The sequence below is a fragment of the Canis aureus genome, chromosome 37 (assembly GCF_053574225.1).
Source record: "Canis aureus isolate CA01 chromosome 37, VMU_Caureus_v.1.0, whole genome shotgun sequence".
In the NCBI taxonomy this organism is placed as follows: domain Eukaryota; kingdom Metazoa; phylum Chordata; class Mammalia; order Carnivora; family Canidae; genus Canis; species Canis aureus.
The window spans coordinates 7982003-7996706 of record NC_135647.1 but is presented as its reverse complement, the minus strand read 5'-3'; positions in this window follow the sequence as shown (position 1 = coordinate 7996706).

Below are 14704 nucleotides of genomic sequence, written 5' to 3'. Positions count from 1 at the left end.
TTGTGGCTGAATAATATTCTTTGGGTTGTGTGTGTGTGTGTGTGTGTGTGTGAGAGAGAGAGAGAGAGAGAGAGAGAGAGAGAGAGAGACTATATATATACCACATTTTCTTTATCCACTCATCCTTTGATAGATACTTACATAGCCTCCTTGTCTTGGCTATCATAAATAATACTTCAATGAACATGCAGGTGCATATATCCTTTTGAGTTAGTGTTTTTGTTTCTTTTGGATAATTACCCAGAGGTGGAATTACAATATCACATGGTAGTTCTACTTTTTATTTTTTGAGAAAATTCCATACTGTTTTCCATAGTGGCTCCACCAATTTATATTCCCACCAACAGGGCACAAATACTCCCTTTTCTTCACACTATTGCTAGTACTTGTTATCTCCTGTCTTTTTTATGATAGCCATTCTAACATGTATGAAGTGATATCTAAATGTGGTTTTGATTTGCATTTTTCTGATTAGCAATGTAAAGCATATTTTCATGTACCTATTGGTCATTTCTGTGTTTTCTTTGGAACAATGTCTTTTCATCTTCTCTGCCCATTTTTATTCAAATTGTTGGTCTAGGTGGGGTTTTTTGCTATTGTCTTAGGTTTTAAAAATATGGGATCCCTGGGTGGCGCAGCGGTTTGGCGCCTGCCTTTGTCCCAGGGCGCGATCCTGGAGACCCGGGATCGAATCCCACGTCGGGCTCCCGGTGCACGGAGCCTGCTTCTCCCTCTGCCTGTGTCTCTGCCTCTCTCTCTCTATCTGTGTGTGACTATCATAAATAAATTAAAAAATTAAAAAAAATATTAACATCTTATTAGATATGTGGTTTGCACATATTTTATCAAATTATGTTGATTGTTTCTGCTGTTGGTGGTGGTGGCTTCTTTTATTGTGCAGATTTTTAGTTTTGTTTATGTTTATGTTTACATTTGTTGCTTTTTGGTGTCAAATTCAAATAATCAACACCAAGGCTGATGTCAAGGAGCACACCTCTTAAAACTCCTTCTAGGTGTTATGATTTTAGTAGTTACATTCAATCTTTAATGAATTTTGAGTTGACTTTTGGGTGTGGTGTATAATAGCCATTCTTTCGCATGTGACTGTCCAGTTTTCCAAGCACCACCTTTATCAGACTATCATCTTCTCATTGTATAGTTTTGACTTTTCATCATAAATACATTGACTATGTGTGTTTATTTTGAACTTCTATTCATTAATGTATATGTCTGCTTTTATGTCACTATCATACTCTTTTGATCAGTAGAACTTTGTAATGTAGTTTGACATCAGGAAGTATGACACCTCCAGTTTTGTTCTTTCTCTAAACCACTTGAACTTTGTAGGGTCTTTGTGGCTCCATATAAATTTTAGGACTGTTTTTTCTATTTCTGCCAGTAGAATTTTGGTAAAGGTTGCATTGAATCTGTACCTTACTTTGTTAATAAACACATTTTCACAGTATTTTTCCAATAATCACAGAACATCTTTCCATTTATTTGTGCAATCTTCAATTTCTTTCATTAATGTCTTTTAGTAGTCCCTGTACAAATATTTTACCTCTTTGGTTATATTTATGATTAGTATTATATTCTTTTTTTTTTTTTAAAGCTCTTTTTTTTTTAATTTTTATTTATTTATGATAGTCACAGAGAGAGAGAGAGAGGCAGAGACATAGGCAGAGGGAGAAGCAGGCTCCATGCACCGGGAGCCTGATGTGGGATTCGATCCCGGGTCTCCAGGATCGCGCCCTGGGCCAAAGGCAGGCGCCAAACCGCTGCGCCACCCAGGGATCCCAGTATTATATTCTTTTGATACAGTTATAAGTAGAAGTGTTTTTGTAATTTCTCTGATTATTATTATTGTATAGAAATACAACTATTTGTGTATTGATTTTGTATTATGCAACTCTACTGAATTCATTTATAAGTTATGTTTTTTGTGGTCTGTATATATCATCCACAAATTCTGACAGTTTTACTTCTTCCTTACAAATCCGAATATACTTTATTTCTTTTTCTTGTCTTATTGCTGCAGTGGGTACTTCCAGTACTGTGTTGGATGAAGGTGGTGAGTACACATCCTTGTCTTAATCTTGATCTTAGAGGGAGAACTTTCCTTTTTTTTTTTTTTTTTACCAGTAACAGTGTGTTTTTCAAATATAGTCTATTATGTTGAGGTATATTTTCTTAACCCAATTTGTTGAGAGTTTTTTTTCAGAAACAGATGTTGTATTTTGTTTAATGCTTTTTCTGAACCTATTGAGATGATCATATGACATTTATTCTTCCTCTTATTAATGTGATGTGTCATGCTGATTGATTTGACTATATTGAACCATCCTTGCACAGCTGAGATAAATCATACTGTATTATGATGAATAATTTTTTAATGTATTGTTGAAATAGATTTGCTAATATTTGGTGAGAATATTCACATCTGTGTTTCATCAGAGTTTGTGGCCTGCAATGTTCTTTTCTTGTAATTTCTTTGGTTTTGATCATGGTAATTCTGACCTCACAAAATGCATTTGGAAGTATTTCCTCATGGATTGAAAATTTGGAAAAAGATTGGTATTAATTTTTATTTAATATTTGATAGAATTCACCAGTGAAACCATCTGTTTGTAGGGAGGTTTGTAGGGAAGTTCTTATGACTGATATGTTCTCCTTAGTAGTAACTGTCTATTCAGATTTCCTATTTCTTCCTGGTTCAATCTTGATAGGTTAAATATTTCTAGGAATTTATCCGTTTTGTTTACATTGTCTCATATATTGGCATATAATTGTTTGGAGTGTCATATCCTTTATATTTGTGTGGTATTGCCAAGGACTTTAAAAATCATGAGTAGATATTGAATGTCTTTAATTGCACTTTATGTATCTGTTAAAATGATCATTGTAACTGTCCTCCTTTACTACATAAGCATGTTGATTACACTGATTGGCTTTTGGGTACCAAACCAAGCTGGCATTCCCAAAATAAACCAATAAAACCAAGATTTATTGTCCTTTTTACATATCCCCAATTTTGATATTTTAAGATTTTTGAAATTCAACTGGTATTTTCCTTATAATATTACATTTTCGTATCAAGATTAATTAGGTGCTGAGGATTATCTCTATAAGTTCCTATTTTCTGAAGAGTTATAAAATTTAGCATTAATTCTTGGAAGATAGCATTAGTGAGACTTCTGAGCCTTAAGTTTTCTTTATAGAAAGGTTGTTGATTATAAATACAATTTATTTAATATAATTCTGATTTTTCATTTCTGTGTCAGTTAAGATCAATCATCATTGACATTTTTGTGAAATGTGTCAATTTTGTCTAGCTTACCAAACACTCTTTATTTAAAACATATTTATTTTAAACCTTTTAAATGTTTGCAATGGGATATATATTGTTGTCTCCTTTTATAACCCTAACATTAGTTATTTGTGGTTTCTACCTATTCCCTTTTAATGAGTCTATTCTGGATTTAATAGACTTATTATTCCTTTCTAAGAACTAACTCTTAGCTTTATTGAATTTCTTTCTTGATTGTTATTATTTCATTAACCTTTTCTCTTACCTTTACTCTTTCTATTTGGGAGAGGGACTTTCAATTACTTTATCTTATTCTAACTTCTTGAGATGAATGCTTAATTATTTTCAGATCTTATTCTTTACAGATATATTAATAAGGATATAAACTGAAGCATAGCTTTATCTGCTTCTCATTGATCTATTTGATTAGTAGTAATATTACTTTTGTATATTTGTATGCATAGGCCTGTATTTTATCACTTAAAATAATATTACATGTACTTTTATTTACCTTATAAGCCTTTTAACTATTTTATTTTAAAATTTATGTCATATTAATTTGATAAAAATGGCAAGGGGGTACTTTCAACTTCCCACTGAGGAAGACAGATCAAAAAGATGTCCACACTTATTCCTTTTTGTTTTGTTTTGTTTTCAATTTTATTAGTTTCAGGTATAAAACAGTGATATGACAATTATATGAATCACAAAATGATCACCACAATAATTGCAGTTAGCATAGTCACCATACAAAATTATTATAATATTATTGACTATATTCCCTATGTGACTTATTTATTTTATAACTGGAAGTTTGTACCTTTTAATACCCTTTGCCTATTTTGCCCATTCTCTCACCGACATCCCACTGGCAACCACAAGTTTCTTCTCTGTATTTTGAATTTGTTTCTGTTTCTTTTGTTTCTCTCTTGATCATTTATTTTCTTATTTAGATTCCATATATATGTGAAATCATTTGAGATTTATCTTTGTCAGACTTTTTTCACATAGTATAATATTTTCTAGGTCCATCCATGTTGTTTCAATGGCCAGATTTCATTCCTTTTTATGTCTGAGTAATATTCCATAGTGTATGTGTACCACATCTTTATCTATTCATATACCAATGAATAACTAAGGTTGCTTTTATATCTTGGCTATTGTAAACAAAGCTACATAGTGGTGCATCTGTTTTTCAAATTAGTGTTTTCATTATCTTCAGGTAAATATCCAGGAGTGGATATATTAGATTTTATGCTATTTCTATTTTTAATTTTTTGAAGAACCCCATAGAGTTTTCTATAGTGTTTATGCAAATTTACATTGCCATAAACAGTGCAGATTCTTGGCAACACTTATTTTTTCTTTTTCCTACACTAACTGTTCTGACCAACGAGGTAATATATCATTGTAATTTTCATTTGCATTTTCTCAATGATCAGTAATATTGAGCATCTTTTCATGTGTCTGTTGGCCATCTGTATGCTTTCTTTGTAAAAATAATTTTTCATCTCCTCTGCCCATTTTTAGATTATTTGTCTTTTTGGTGTTGAATTGTATGATTTGACTTCTTTATATATTTTGGATATTAACACCTTATGAGATAGATTTTTTGCAAATAAACTCTCTCATACAGTAGGTTGTATTTTCATTTTGTTGATGGTCTTTCTATTGTGCAAAAACTTAATGTAGTTCAATTGTTTATTTTTGAATTCATTCATTTATTCATTTATTTATTTATTGCTCTCAACTGGAGACACAGATCCAAAGAAGTGTTCCTAAGGCCAATGTCCAAGAGTTTATTACCCATGTTTTCTTTTATGAGTTTTATGACTTCAGGTCTTACATTTAAGTCCTTAATCTAATTTGAGTTTGTCTTCGTGTATGGTGTAAGGGGTCCAATTTCTTTTTCTTGCATGTGCCTGTTCAATTTTCCCAATACCATTTTATTGAAATACTATCTTTTCCCCTATATTACATTCTTGCCTCCTTTGTTGAGATTATTTGACCATATAAGCATAGATTTATTTCTGAGATCTCTGTTCTGTTATGCTGATCTATCTATTTATTTTTGTACCAGTATCATACTGGTTTGATTCCTATAGCTTTGTAGCATAGAATAAAGCATGGGATTATGATATGTCTAGCTTTGTTCCACTTTTTCAAAATGGTTTTGGCTATTTGGGGTCTTTTGTGGTTTCATAGAAATTTTAGGATTATTTGTTCTAGTTCTGTGAAAAATACTTTTGGTGCTTTCATGGAGATTGCATTTTTTTTCTGTAGATTCCTTTGGGTAATGTGGATATTTTAACAATATTAATTCTTCCAATGCATGCATGTATATTTTTCCGTTTAATTTGTATCCTCTTAAAATGTATTTCTTCAATGTCTTCAGTTTTCAGAGTACAGATCTTTTGTTTTTCAGTTAAAATTGTTCCTAAATAATTTTTCTCCTTTCAAATGCCATTTTAAATGGGATTTTTTCTTAATTTCTCTTTCACTAGTTTTTGTTACTCTATAAAAACAAGACATATTTTTGTATTTTTTATTTTATACACTGCAACTTTACTGAATTCATCTATTCTAATAGTGTTTTAGTGAAGTCTTTATGGCTTTCTATATGTAGTATCATGTACCCCACAAATAGTGTCAGTTTTACTTCTTTGCTATCAATCTGAATACATTTTATTTCTTTATCATTGCCTTGGCTAGAACATCCAATATTGTGTTGACTATAAGTGGTGAAAGTAAACATCTTTGTCTTCCTCCTGAATCTTAGAAGATAAGGAGATAGGAGTTCCACCATTAAGCATTATGTTAGCTGTGAGTGCCCTTTATTATGTTGAGGTGAGCTTCCTCTAAACCCACTTTATTTAAGGGTTTTTATTGTGAACAGATTTGTATTTTATTAAATGCTTTTTCTGGATCTATAAGATGATTATATTTTATCCTTCCTCTTGTCAATGCATCACACTGACTGATTTGTGGCTATTAAACTATTCTTGCATCTCTAGAATAAATCCCACTTGATCATTAGTGATGATCCTTTATTTTTTTAGGTACGATTCTTTAAATGTATTGTTGAATTCAGTTTTCTAATATTTTGATGAAGACTTCTGCATCTAAATTCATCAGGAATATTGGCCTATAGTTTTCTTTTTTGTAGTGTCTTTGGTTTGGGGATCAGAGTAGTGCTGGTCTCATAGAATGAGTTGGGAATTTTTCTTACCTATTTTTAAAAATAATTTGAGACTAGGTAATAACTCGTCAAGTGTTTGGTAGAATTCCTGCGAACCCAACTGTTGCTTCACTTTTGATTTTGGGGAGAGTGTTTTTATTACCAATTCATTTATCTTACTACTAATTGATCTGTTCAAATTTACTAATTTCCTGATTCACTTTTAGAAGATTTTATGCTTCTTGAAATTTATCCATCCCTGGGCTGTCTCATTTGTTGGCATATGATTTTTATCATATTCTCCCATAATCTTTTCTATTTCTGTTGGTCATCATTTCTCTCTTTCGTTTCTGCTTCTATTTAATTGAGTCTTCTGTCTTTTTTTCTTGATGAGTTTGGTTAAAGGTTTAACTTTCCAAAGAACCACCTGTTGGTTCCATCGATCATTGCTATTGTCTTTAGTGTCTATCTCACTTATTTCCACTCCACAATTTATTATTTCCTTCCCTCTACTAAATTTGAGCTTTGTTCATTCTTTTTTTCCTAGCTCCTTTAGGTGTAGGGTTAGGTTCTTTATTAGATATTTTTCTTTTCTTACTTCTTGTGGTAGGCCTGTGTTGTTATAAACTTCCCACTATGTAGCATCCCTCTTAGAACTGCTCTTGCTGCATCCCAGAGGTTTTGGACCATTGTGTTTCATTTTTATTTGTTTCCTGTACTTTTTAATTTCTTATTTCCTGTTGACCCATTAATTGTTTAGTTGCATGTTATTTTCCTCCACAGATTTGCATTCTTACCAGACTTTTTCTTGTGGTTGATTTCTAATTTCACAGTGTTGTAATCAGAAAATATGCATAATATAATTTCCATCTTTCTTAATTTATTGACACTTTTTTGTGATCCAATATGTGATCTCTCCTGGAGAAAGTTCCATGTGCACTTAAAGTTGTTCTCACCTGTGTTTTGGATGGAACGTTCTGAATTTATCAATTACATCCATCTGGTCCAATGTATCATTAAAGGCCACTGCTTCTTTTTGATTTTGTATTTGGGTGATCTGTCTATTGATGTAACTGAAGTGTTAAGTTCCTCTACTACTGTATTACTATCGACTTAGTATGATGTTAATGAGCATATTTTTATATTTTTATTCAGAAATTACCTATGTTGCCATCTTTGTGACATCACTATTGGCATTACTTCTGTATCAGTATTTGGTTTGTACATTCTTATTGTGTCCTTATTTTTTTGACATACTTTGGTAGAATCATGTAGTGATAAATTAATTGGTTTTGTTCTATTGCATTCAAATAATTGATTATTTCTGAAACCAAAATTATGTATATTGTAAATTATGTTTATAGGCACCATTGCTTTTACTTATTTTTTTAAAGATTTTATTTATTTATCCATGAGAGACACACAGAAAGAGAGAGGCAGAGACACAGGCAGAGGGAGAAGCAGGATCCGTGCATGGAACCTGATGTGGGACTCGATCCCGGGACTGCAGGATCATGCCCTGGGCCGAAGGCAGGCGCCAAATGGCTGAGCCACCCAGGGATCCCGGCACCATTGCTTTTAAATTGACTTATACGGTTTTATAATTTTATTATATTAAATTTTAAAATTCAGATAAGTATACAAAATATTACAGCTCAACTGTCACAAAGTAAATATTTGTAAAAACCTCCATTTAGATAAAAAAATAGAGCATTGCCAGCATTCTAGAAGGACCCTAATGCCCCATCCCTGTTTCTCAAAAGTAAGTACCATGACTTTTATTTTTATTTTTTTTTTTTTTGTACCATGACTTTTAATAACATACTTTGTTTTCCTGGTTTTTGAACTTTATGTAAAATAGGATCCTATGATATATATTAATTTGTGTCTAGATAATTTCCTTTGCTTTCTGTTTATTTGTATAGAAATACTTTTTTAAAAAGATTTTTATTTATTTATTTATTTAATTGAGACATAGAGAGGCAGAGACATAGGCAGAGGGAGAAGCAGACTCCCTGTGGGGACTCCGATGTGGGGTTCGATCCCAGGACCCCAGGATCACAACCTGAGCCAAAGGCAGATGCTCAACCACTGAGCAACTCAGGTGCCCCAGTATAGAATTACTTTTGTATCTAAACCTTGTATTTCATGATTTCACTAAGCATATTTTTATCTCAAAATGTATCTATATATTTACTACTGGATTTACTATTTATAAAATTACAGCATTTGCATTTAATATTTAGTTCTTCCTTTTCAACACTGTATCTTTTTTCTTTTTCTTGCCTTATTACATTGACAAGGAATTCTAGTACGTATTTTCTTATCCCTAATTTCACTATCAAGTAAAACAGTTGCTATGGTTTTTTTGTATGTGTTGATTAGATCAAGGGAACTTCTTTCTATTCCTAATTTTCCAAGGCTTCTTTTGGTTGGGGTGGGGTGCCAGAGTGACATAAGTCATTTTTTTCCAGTTTATTGAGCTATAATTCATATAATATTGTATTGATTTAAGGTATACAACATAATGATTAGATATATGTATATACTATAAAATGACTACTTCAATAAGTCTAGTTAAATCTAACACCTCATGTACTTATAATTTTTTTCTTGTGATGCAAACTTATAAGTCTTAACTTTGAAATATAGATTATACTATTATTAACTATAGTTACCACATTGCCCATTATATTCCCAGAACTTATTTACCTGGAAATTTGTATCTTCTGACCACCTTCAACTTTGTCCCCATTACCCACCACACACATCTGGCAAACAACAGTCGGTTTTCTGTCTCTGTGAATTTGGCTTTTTTAGAATCCATTTATAAGTGAGATCATACAATATTTGTCTTTCTGTCTTCTTGCTCTTAGCATAATACTCTCATGGTCCATCCAGGTTGTTGCAAATGGTATGATTACCCTTTTTTATATGCCTGAATAATATTCCACTGTGTGTATGTGTGTAGGTGTTTGTGTGTGTGTGCACATGTGTGTGTATATGCCATCTTCATCCATTTATCTGTCAACAACACTTAGGTTTGCTATATGCCTTAGCAGTTATAAATAATCTTGCAATAAATATGGGGATGCAGATATCTATTTGGAATAATAATTTCATATCTTTTGAATGTATATCCAGAAGAAGATTTGGTGGATCTTATGGTAGCTCTATTTTTTAATTTTTGAAGAACTTCCACACTGTTTTCCATAATGCTTGAATCAATTTATGTTCCCACTTACAGGGCAGGGCTGCCTTTTCTCCACATTCTCAACAACACTTGGTATCTATCTTTTTGATTACAACAATTCTAACAGATAAAGAGATATGTCATTGTGATTTTGATTTGCATTTCTCTCATGATAAGTAATGTTGAGCACTTGTTCAAGTACTTGTTGGCCTTGAAAAAAAAAGTCCATTTAGTTCCTTTGCCTATGTATTAATTGGATAGTTTGTTGTTGTTGCTGCTATTGAGTGTATGACTTCTTTATATATCTTAAATAGTAAGCCCTTATTAGATATATAATTTGATAATATATTCTCTAATTCAATAGGTTAGCTACCTTTTGTTGATCATTTTATTTGTGGTGCAGAAGCATGTTAGCTTGATGTTGTCCCACTTGTTCACTTTTGCTTTTATTGCCTTTGATTTTGGTGTTCTAGATGAGTTTTATGGTTTCAGATCTTATATGAAGTCTTTAATAAATTTAGAGTTATTTTTGTGTATGTGTGATAGAAAGTGTTCTAATTTAATTATTTTGCATGAGGCTGTCAAGTTTTTCCAGCATTGTTTATTGAAGGGATTGTCCTTTCCCCACTACATGTTTTTGGAAAGTTTATCATAAATTTAATCACCATATATCCATAGGTTTATTTGTGGGCTCTCTTTTCTGTTTTATTACTCTATGTGTCTTTTTTTTATGCCAGCACCATACCATTTTGACAAGTACACTTTTGCAATGTACTTTGAAATCTGGAACTGTGCTGCCTACCTCCAACTTTCTTCTCTCTCAAGAGACTGTGACCATTTGGGGTCTTTTGTAAATCCATATAAAGTTTAGGATTTTGCTGTGAAAAATGCTATTAGGATTTTGGTAGGGATGGTGTTTAACCTGTAGTTAGTGGTAGTGTTGACAGTTTATTTTTTTAAGATTTATTTATTTGAGAGAGTGACAACGAGTGAGGAGAGAGGCAGAGGGAAAGAATCTTCAAGCAGGCCCCCCACTGAGCATGGAGCATCATGTAGGGCTCGATCTCACAAACCATGAGAATTATGACCTGAGCTGAAAGCAAGAGTCAGATGCCTAACCAGCTGAGCCCACAGGTGCCCCAGTGTTCACATTTTAATATTAATTGTGCCATTTAATGAGCATGCATATCTTTCCATTTAATTGTATGGTCTTCAGTTTCTTTTTAATGTCTTTTCAGTACTCAGTGACAGGTTTTTTATCCACTTGGTTAAATTTATTACTGGTATTTTGTTCTTTTTTATTCAATTGGAAATGGACATTTTCTTAATTTCTCTAATTATTCATTATTATTGTATAGAAGTGCAACTGTTTGTATATTGATTTCATATCCTTCAGCTCTACTGAATTTATTTATCACTTCTAACAGTTTTGGGGATGGTATCTTTAGTTTCTGTATATAATGTCATTTATGATTTGGACAGTTTTATTTCTTCTTTACCAATTTGAATATTTTTTATTTCTTGATGCAACTAGTATTTCCATTACTATTTTGGACAAGTGGTGAGAATGCATACCCTTGTTCTTGATCTTATAGGAAATGCTTTTAGTTTTTCACCATTAAGTATGCTGTTAGCTATAGGTTTTTCTTGTATTTCCTTTAGTGTATTAAGGTATGCTCCCTCTAACTCTGCCTAATGGAGTTTTTATCATGAACAGGTATTGTATGTTGTCAAATGCTTTTTCTGTACCTATTGAGATGATCATATGACTTTTATTCTTCCTCCTATTAATTTGATGTATCACACTAATGGATTTTAGGCTATTGAACCATATTTGCACAGCTGAAATAAGGAACACTGGGTCATGGTGGATAATTTTTCTAATGTGTTGTTGAAATTGCTTTGCTAATATTTTGTTGAAGATATTTGCATATATGTTTTATCAGGGATATTGGCTTGCAATTATTTTTCTTGCAGTTTCCTTGTCTAGTTTTGTTATCAGGGTAATACTGACCTCATAAAATGTGAAGTGTTTACTCCTCAATTATTTGGAAAAGTTTGAAAAGTGTTAATATTTTTAAAATATTTGTTAGAATTCACCAGTGAAACCATCTATTCCCAGACTATTGTTTGTAGGGAGGTTTTTATTACCAATTCATTCCTGAGCAATAATTGATCTATTCACATTTCCTATTTCTTCATGATTCAACTTAATAGATTTTATGTTTCTAGGAATTTATTCATTTTTTAGGTTGCCCAATTTGTTGGCCTAAAATGTTTTATTATAGTGTCTTATAATCCTTTGTATTTGGTGGCATTGCCAAGGCTTTTTAAAGCTGTGGGTAGATATTAAATGTTTTAAATTTTATGCCTCTGTTAAAATGATCATTATAATTTTTCCTCTTTATTTAGCAAGCATGTTAATCACATTGGTTACTTTGAATACTAATCCAAGTTGATATTCTCAGAATAAACCAATAAAAGCAAGATTTATTATCTTTTTCACATTTTCCCCAATTCACTTTGATAATATTTAGGATTTTTGAGATTGAGATTGAAACTTATTTTATATTTTTCACATTTTGGTGTCAAGTGTCCTTAGGCACTGGAGATCATATTTTTAAGTTTCCTAATCTCTAAAGAGTTGTAAAATTTAGCTTTAGTTCTATAAAAAGTTTGAAAGAACTAATGAGTGGGACTTCTGAGTCTGAAATTTTCTTTCTGAGAAGGTTGTTATAAATCCAATGTATTTAATATTATTTTGAGTTTTATATTTCTTCTTGTGACATTTAAAGTCAGTCACCCCTGACATTTTTTAGGAACATGTCAATTTCATCTACCTTATCAAACACTGCTTAAACTGCTCATAATATATTATAATTTTTTTAGTGAATGCAGCAGAATCTCCTATGTTTTCTCTTTTTTTTATTCCTCATGTTAGTTATTTGTGTTTTCTACCTGTATTCACTTAATCAGTGTATCCTGGATTTAATAAAGTTTACTAATCCTTTCCAAGAACCAACATTTATTTAATTTCATTATCTTTCTTATTTTGTATTGTTAATTTTTTCTTTTACCTTACTATATCCTTCTTTCTACTTTGGGGGGAGTTTAACTTCCTTATCTAACTCTAACTTATTAAGGAGAATCCTCAGCTGATTTATTTTTAGATTTTATTCTTTATAAATACATAAATTTAAGGCTATAAACTTTAAGCATGGCTTTAACTCCTCCTCACTGACTGTTTTATTAGTAGCAGTAGTGCCTTTGTATTTTTGAATGCATAGGCCTACATTTTACCACTTACTTGAAAAATAATTATTACATCTACTTTTATTTATATACCATTATAAGCCTCTGAACTATATTTTTATCTTAAGCTATATAGAGCTTAAGCTATATAGAGCCAGATATGAGGAGGTGATTTGTACTCCTATGCTATAGCAATAATATAGATAGCAACATGAGCTTAAGACCAAAAAAAAAAAAAAAAAAACCCACAACAACTTAGAACTATAGTTCCCCAATGATCAGGTAAAAAGGCATACCTTCTAGTGAAGACCTCAGAAAAAGAAAAAAAATATATATATATAGAAGATTTTATATATATATATATATATTCTCTCTATGACCTTTTGCATATGTTCTGCCTTAAATTCAACATTCTGTAGACCCAGTATTTCTTATTCTTGAGGAATAGGGTGACTCTAGCTACTTCCTGTTGGAAAAGGATATAGGTCAGGATTTGAGAAATGAAACTGCCTTGCATTCAATTGCAGATATTCCCTAGTACTATGTTGTACTATGTTGAGCCCCCGTCCTTTATAGAGCCATTATTTTGGAAATCTCACATGTACTTAGTCTTTATATTTTATTTCACACTCCATAACAAAGTAAATTAAGTCAATTCAGTTAAACAATTGTCTCATTTTAAGAGGCAGTTCTACAGGTTAGCTTGCAAAGTCAAGCCTATACTGTGTAAGCAGTGGATAGAAATTAGTCAGATATGCAAGGAATCCGTACAGATTTGTGATCTAGTGCAGTTTTATAAGTAAATAACAAGCATTCAAGAACAATTCATCAGTACTGGAATCTAACACCCCTAAATGTGTGTTACTGAAAAATAGTTTTTTTCTCTAAACTAATACTATTTCCATCAAAGATAGCCAAATTAAAATTAATTTGTAAAACAAGTTCAGTTGATTTTAACCCCTTATTGGTTATATCATTTGTAAATGTCCTCCCATTCAGTAGAGTGCTTTTTATTTTGCCTTTCCTTTTGGTAGTTTCCTTTGTTGTACAAAAGTTTTTCATTTTGGTGTAGTGCCAATAGTTTAATTTTGCTTATACTTCTCTTGCTGAGGAGGCCTATCTAGAAAAATATTACTAAGGCTGATGTCAAAAACATTATTGCCTGTTTTCTTCTGGGAGGTTTATGATTTCAGGTCTCATATTTAGGTCCTTAATCAATTTTGAGTTCATTTTTGTGTATGGTGTGAGAAATGGTCCAGTTTAATTCTTTTGCACATAGCTGTCCAGTATTTTTCATTGTATATTTTTGTTTCCTTTGTATTAGATTAATTGACCACATAAGTGAGGAATGGGGGGAGAACTCTATTCTATTCCATTGATCCATGCCCATTTTTATGCCAGCACCATACATTTTGATTACTACATCTTTGTACTACATCTTGAAATCTGGGACTGATACCTCCAGCTTTGTTCTTTCTCAAGATTGCTTGGGCTTTCAGGGTCTTTGTAATTCCATACAAATTTTAGGATTGTCTGTTCTAGTTCTATGAGAAATGCTGTTGGTATTTTGATATGGGTTGCATTGAATCTGAATATTTCTTTGGGTAGCATGGATATTTTAATAATATTTCTTTTAGTGCATGAACATAGAATATCTTTCCATTTTTTTGTGTCAGGATTGATTTCTTTTATCAGTGTTTTATAGTTGTCAGAGTACATGTCTCTCACCTCTTTGGTTATGTTTATTTCTAGGTATTTTATTCTTTTTGGTGCA